Below are 7,995 nucleotides of genomic sequence, written 5' to 3'. Positions count from 1 at the left end.
CTAATATTGGTTATATACAGAATTTTTGTTCTCATAGATTCAGAAAATGTAAGCGTATGTTTTATAATTTATTTTGCGTTATTTTTACTTCCATATTGTGATTTAGTTGACCACAGAAAATTCCACTTTCCTTATCATTTGAGCAAGTGTTCTAACTGGCTTTGGGGAACAGCTGTGAGTGTCCACATGTGCAGTGCTTTGCATTTCTTACCAGCCTGGTGGGTCAGAGAGTCCCTAACACCCATCAGACTGTTTGGTACATGCAGGGCAGGAGCTACACCTATAGATGGAGCTGGAAATGGCTGATCTTTGAGCTCCTGTAACAACCTTGCACTGACAGCAACAGCCACGAGTTTGCAAGCCAGTGAATGACACCATGGATTTTATGGGGTTTAATGTAGAACAACATAGAAAATCCAGCTACTCGCTCAAAATTCTTAGAAAAACAATTTCTGAAATAAAAATCAGCTCAAAACACAGATGGCACAGTAGGACATGTGAATAATAAGCTGACAGAAATTCATAAAATGCCATCGTTTCAATGCAATATGCAAGCAGTAAACATAGTAATTCCTTAACTTGGGAAAGCCATTCATTATCAAAAAAGGTTGAGCTTGAAGGATGAAACAAGGAAGATTAAACCACTGTAAAATCCATTAAGGATATTAATGGGAGGCAAACAAACATTATTATTAGGACTAGACATTAGTAACAACTTTTCAAAATAAAACCAAACAAGGCTGCTAACTTCTAAACCATAACTTGGACACACCAGATTCTCAGCAGGTATTGTCACTGTAAATGAAGACTGAAAAACCCAAGGAAAGTAAGAGCTACAGAGACTGGCTTATTAACCAGTAGATGACTTGAATATCTTATTTTCAGTTTTAGAAGAGGCAAAAGTGGATGTCAAGTCTGTATTAAAAGATAAGAGATAGAACTGAGGTTAATGTTCAGGTTTAGAGAGACTGGAGCTGTGCAGCCCTGAACCATTGCTAAATCCTATCAAGCTGATGAGCAAAGCTGACAGCTGACATCAAGAGATAAAAGTGCCTTAGTTTTAATTTTTACTTTAGTTCTTACTCTGCCACCTCACTGAACGCTGGGTTCAGAATTGAAATCTGAGAAAGCAGGGGATGAAATTAGTGCTGTAGTTAGCAAAAGTTATAGAAGATAACTGCAAGCAGCCCTGAGTACCCAATTTTTCATTTCCAGGCTTCAACAGATTCCTCATCTTGGTAAGGTCTACCAGTAGAATTGGAATGAGTCTGAAAAGCAATACAGCTGAAGAAAATGTTATTGATTAATTTTTCCAGGTCTGCAACAATAAACAGATTGCTACCATCAGGAGGCTCAGAAACCTTAATTTAGGAACATAGGTCTCATTTCAAGCCTGGGCTTATGGTCGCTCTTCAAGACGAAATTACAGACACTTCATGAAGGCAAGGGTGCCGAAACTTCAATTTGACAAGCCAACAGGAATCAACTACTGACACATGTGAAGCGATTGTAGAGCACTGTGGAGCATCAGCACATGGGGCAGCTGCATCAAAAGGCACAGATAGAGCTGCTTTCACTGTCTTTCAAATTCCCTCCCATTCTCCTCATCCCATGATTGTTAAATGGCCCAAAAGGACTGTACAAACTAATTGGGCAGCCTGGGAAGATTTACTACTATCACTACATCTGTTCTGATTATGTTTTTGGTGATCTGGGGACAATTTTAGTTAACCTCAAGTAGGACTGTTCTCATCATTGTGAAACAACTGGTCAAAATATAAAATCACTGGAAGATGCCTCTGGGTAGCATCCTCAATTGTCTCTTTTTATTGATTGTCATTCCACACATCAGAGTCGACTAAGTTTAAGGCTGGATTTGCAACAAGAGATTTTTCTATGAGTGCCATTTGCCCTCTCCCCTCCTTAAGCACCCATTCTTGTTTGCTCTGTCAGTAATTCTACCCTACAACAGTGAAGGGATCAGCAGGATACAGTGAGTGAGGAGACTGACAGGATAAACTATCTTTGTTTTGACTTCCTAGGCCACAAAGACAATTTTAAATGCACTTATTTTTGTGGGTAGAGGAGTTCCATTTCCCTTCAGCAGCTTTAAGATTTTATAGATCCTAAAAGCTAAAACAAAATTCATAATGGGGAAGACTCTTGCCCACTCACTGCAGTAACAAAAAAAAGAAAAAACAAACCCCAAACAAAAACATCAACATAAAGCAACAAATTAAGTGTTAACCCAGAATATGTCTTGTTGAGTAAGATTTTTATTTACAGCTTTATAAAGCATTAATATTGCTTTTTAACAATCTGAAAAATGTAATACAGTTTTCACTGTGACCTGTTGGAACACCTTAGCAAGCACAACAAAAGCCAGATATTTAAGGTCTCTAGGAAAGACATGATAAATCCATTAGTGGCTATTAAGCACAAATGATCTGGAATGCAATTCCTCAGGAAATTGCTAATGCCATTGAGTGCACATGTAAGGAAAGGATCATTCTGTTCTGCTCCACTCCTTCAATATTTGTTTATAAGAAGCTGTTGAAGAGGTTAAGATATTAGGAGACATGAGCCTACAGTCTAAATATAGTGTTTGCTTTGTTCTTAAAGCTCAATATGTGATCCTGAGATGCATCACAATCATTAAATTTCCTGATACATCCAGGATACCAATAAAAAATGCAGGTGATGGCAAGGTTATGTGGAAATACAATTAGTAAGTGTTTGACTCTTTAAGCCCTGCTAAAGAAAAGAATGAGACTTAAAATCTTTGGATTCAAACAAAAACAAAAAATGAAAAAAATAATTGGATATGCTGACACATGCCTAGAGTGGAACTCAAGTTCTAAAGTAGGTTTAGACTGAATATTAGAAAGAAATTCTTCTCTCTGAGGGTGGTGAGGCATCAGGACAGTTGGCTTAGAGAAAGCTGTGGATGTCCCATACCTGGAAGGATTTAGCGCCAAGTTGGACAGACCTCTGAATAGTCTGGTGTAGTGGAAGTTGTCCCTGCCCATGACAGGGGGGTTGGAACTGGATGATCTTTAAGGTCCCTTCCAATCCAAACCATTCTATGATTCTATAATGATTTTATTAGGCTATAGAGTAGCATGAAAGCTTAGACTAATTTGAATTTAGAATGGATTAGGAGATATATGCCCAAAGCAGCTTTCACGAAAAGTCATTAGTCAAATATAAATGTAACTATGTTTCCTTGGAAGTTATATTTAGGGATTATATTATACAACATATCAATCATTAAGAAATTTTAAAATTATGGATGATGAGCTAAAAAATGGTAAGATGGTAAATGATATTGAGGGCTGGAATTTTAAAGAATGATCTCAAACTATTCAGAGGGAGGTAAAAAGTGTATTTCACTGCTGCTTGCAAAAATGTTCAGAGGTGTTAGTCCGCTCAGTTCATCAAAGAAAATTTGAAAGGTGACTTGACAACAGAATATGAGCACTTCCAAAGAGAAAAAATATGGGCTTCTACAGGTCTCTAGCACAAAAAGGCTTAACACAACTACATAGCTGGAAGCCAAAGCCAGAAAAATTCAAAGCAACTATTAGGAAAAACCTACCAAGAAAAGTAATTAATTTTCTACCTCTCAATGTCTTCAAATGAAAACTAGACATCTATCTTAAAAATATGCTTCAGTCAAGCACAAGCCATGCTATGCAGTGCCTGAATACACTGGTGAGAATACTGTTTGCAGTACACACAAGATCAAAAACACACTCACTGGTTAGGCTTAGTATAATATTTTATATACCTAGTTTCAGGAACTATGTATGTGTAACAGTAACCACAGTTCTTTTGTTTCATTTTCTTTGTCACTGAATGTTTTTTAATCATACCAATCCTTATTCTTGGAAACATTTACAGAGACCCCCCCTACAGTGATATTTATGTTCTTTCTAAGGTTCTGCTATACCATTTCTTACTGTTAACAGCCTGAAAACTATACATAACTACTTTACACTTCAACTTACTCAATTTACCTGGGATTTTTTTTTATTCTTTTAAATATGCATTCTGCAAATTTGTTATTTCTGGTCAAGAATAAAACTTGAATGTTTCTTTTTAACTGTAATGTAAGAAATTCAGGTTTTTTTTGTTGTTCAGTTTGATAGTTCTATTACTTTCCATGCTCAGAAAGAGCTACAGCATGTTCAAATCACTATAATTCTATTTCCATGACTTGCAGTTCACCCTATAATTCTGTTTCCAATTATATGATGTGTAAAATACATACTCCACTAAATGTGTGAATATTCTCAGGTCTATTACAAACCAATCTAACTTCTTTGGTATTTCTTTCTCAGTACCAAATGTATTATGCTCAAAAACTCCTTGGGATTGTTACAATACTATGACTGAACAAGGCAACAATTTTCTCTTTTACCCACAATTATTTTCTTAAATGTGAATGCATACAGTTTTTTTAGACCACTCTCTTGCAAAATGCTAAGTTTGGCACACTGCTGATGTGGACCATCTGAATTTCACATTTACTATAAAAGAGCTTGATCTCTTTCTTTGAAAGCTTAACACCTTTAGATTGGTTGGAACTTCACTTACTTTATTATTATTTTTTATAAAGGATCTTAAACAATACATTCATATTTCATGCTGACACTATGGAATATTAACAATAAAAACTCAGTCACAATTCTGATAAGTCAACCTTCCTTCAACTGCTTTCCAGGCAGTGCTGTTACTGCCTGCCAGCACAGCCACATGCACATCTCATACCTTGGAACTACTGAGTGAAAAGTGTTTCAGTCTCTGCCAAACCAATAGAAAAGCCTAATTTTGACTGAATTACATCATTGTCCAAAATAGTATTATTGAATTGTTCTTTGTTCACCATGCCTTGGATATTAATAAAGGCATCCAGGCATGTTAGCAGACTTAGAAAGCAAGTGGTAGAATTTTTGAGTGTCAGTCTGCATTAGCACGTTAATTAAACAAAGTAACCACAAAAGTTTGACTTGCTTGCTTTTGTGCTATCCAAATGTTTCCACTTATTCAGCATGGAGATAATGTATTTGGAGAAGCATGGTGCAATTTTTATTTAAAAAATGCTATGTAAGCTTAAATTCATCAAATGCTTGATCACTAACAACAAAAATTATCAACTGCAACCACAGATTCTTGTGCCCTTACTCTTATGAAATACAGTGCATTATGAGTGGTCTCATCAAGCCAAAAAGATTAGTGGTGCAGCAAAGCACAGTAAAAGTACCAGGAATAGGAGTCATAGAGCATGCTGAGCTGGAAAGAACCCATCAGGCTGGTTGAGTTGAGTTCCTGGCCCTTACAGGACAGATCTGACAACTGACAAAGTAACACAAGTATTTCCTATGCTAATAGAGGAATTCTGTATGTGCTGGGTGAGCTTCAGTAGAAAGAAGATGGCTGCTGAGCCTGTGAAGTTTCACTCTGTATTATCAGAATGAACTAAGCCCCTCTGCAGGTGACTTGGAAGAGCTCTTGCTCCTCAAAACAAAAACAAAAAGTTTCCCCACCCACTATCTACACAAAACTAACCAGCTTGCTTCTCAGACACAGGTCTAATGCCTAAATATTTAATACTTCTGTTACTACTGTATTGTATTATGACCTATATGTGCTGTATTAGTGACTGAAATGTGTGAACAAAATGAGCAAATTGTGCCTCGTGATTTGATGAAACTCTTACCTTTTGCTCTTCATGTTCATATTAACAATTTTTTTCTTCAAGATTAACTTTGTAATATTTATTTACTCTGTGCTTTCTGATTCAAAATAAGAAATTTAAAATTTCTTTTTTTGCTTCAGTGACAGAAGATAAGATTATATCAAGTTTAAAGGAAACAAGGTATAGGGTAGTTGTATTCATGTAAAATACACCACAGTATCAGAGAATCACAGAATATTCTGAGCTGGAAGGGAACTACAAGAATCATCAGTGTCAAACTCCTGGCCCCAAAAATCACACCATGTGCCTGAGAGCAATGTTCAAAATCTTCTTGCACTCTGTCAGGCTTGGTGTTGTGACCACTGCCCTGGGGAGCCTGTTCCAGCGCCTGATACCCAACCTAAACTCCCCTGGCACAACGTCAGGCCTCTCCTGATGAGGCTTCTTCTCCAGACCCTTCACCATCCTTTGTGGCCCTCCTTTGGACTCTCTCGAATGGATTCATGTCTTCTTTATATTGTGGCACCCTGTCCTAGGGTGAGGTTATGATGCCTGTATCCCCAGTTGTGTGTTCTGTTTATGCTGGATATTATGTTCCGTGCCTTCAAGACTGGCTCTGAAGAGCAAATGTTTTGTTTTGGTTTTTGTTATCAGCCTGCTCCCCCACGGCTGGTGGGACACAGACACAGGGCAGTACATGGTGTGGCTTTTGCTCTTTGCTTTGCTCTTGCTTCTGCTGTGCTCCTGCTTTGCTCTTGCTTTTTGCTTCTGCTCGTTAGTTAGTTTAGCTAAGCAGTCCAGATTTTTCCCTGGACTGTTTTTCCTTTCCCTTTTTTGGAACCACTGAAACCTGCTCCAGACTGGGACCTGGGAAACACCGAGAGTTTGCACCTTGTGGCTGCAGCAGCCATCCCCAGCGCCGGAGGGACTGACAGCAGAGCGACCACTCCCAGGAGAGACTTTCTGACTTTGTCATCCTTTTCAGAGTGGTGAAGGAGTGTTGCTCATTTTGTGTGCTGGGGGTGCTTTGCCTGTTAAATAAACAGGTTCTTTCCACTTCTCTCAGAGGAATCCTTCCCAAACTGGTGGGGGGGAGGGCCTATGTGGGTTTGCTTTCTGGGGGGACCCCTTTGGAGGTTTTCTCACAAATTTGCCCTAAATCAGGACACACTCCAAACTGCCCCCAGCACTGGAGGTGAGGCCGCCCCAGAGCAGAGCAGAGCAGGACAATGCCCTCCCTTGCCCAGCTGGCCATGCTGTGCCTGGTGCCCCCCAGGACACAGTTGCCCTCCTGGCTGCCAGGGCACTGCTGACTCACATTCAGCTTTCCATCGAGCAGGACCCCCAGGGCCCTTTGCACAGCGCTGCTCTCCAGCCCCTCATTCCCCTGTCTGTCCGTATATCCAGGGTTGCTCCATCCCATATGCAAAATCCAGCACTTGTGTTCCTTAAACTCCATCATGACTGCGCCTATCTCTAATTTATCAAGGTCTCTCTGCAGGGTCCCTCTGCCTTTGGAGGAGTCAAAAGCTCCTCCCAATTTAGTATCATTGCCAACCTACTGAATATTCCTTTAAGACTGTGTCCAAGCCATTGATTATGTTGAAGAGAACAGGCCCTGAAATAGAGCTCAACAGAACCCCAGTAGTGAATAGCAGGGTTTACTTCTGCCTTCAGGCATCTCAATGACTGAAATCAAACTGCTTAAATACTAGTGAAGAACAGGCAAAACCAGTAGGCTAAAATATAATTAAAAATCAAGCTAAGATAAAATTAAATTAAGACCTGTGAAATTTACTTCGTTGTGATTTAGCTGGCATGTATGCATAAAGATTAACATATCTACTTCAGTAACTACATGCAATAAGGCAAAGTCAATCTTTACCAGGATCAGAGCCAAAATTACACAAATTACAACCATATTTTTCTCCTACAGTACACTGAAAAATTTAGATTTGTCATAACTGAGACTATTATCTGGATTGTGCTGTCATTTAACAGATGAAGGGATTACATGTAAGTATTAAATTTGTTGAAAACCAGCTACAGAAAATTTAAGAATCATCAGAGTTAAGCAGTCACAAATTCTGAAAACTCAAAGCTATTTTTTACATTTATGTCAGAGATACAAGAATTATATTATGTATTGGACAAGAACAATGTTTTTAATACAAAATATTTTATTTTATATATAAAATATGCATAATGTCAAGCCTCTGCATTAAAAGGTTACTATGCAGTGAACAGCTTCTTATTCATCAATTATAAACATCTAATTTACTATTCTAAGACTA

Source organism: Passer domesticus, chromosome 4 (assembly GCF_036417665.1).
Source record: "Passer domesticus isolate bPasDom1 chromosome 4, bPasDom1.hap1, whole genome shotgun sequence".
In the NCBI taxonomy this organism is placed as follows: domain Eukaryota; kingdom Metazoa; phylum Chordata; class Aves; order Passeriformes; family Passeridae; genus Passer; species Passer domesticus.
This window is presented reverse-complemented; position numbering follows the sequence as displayed.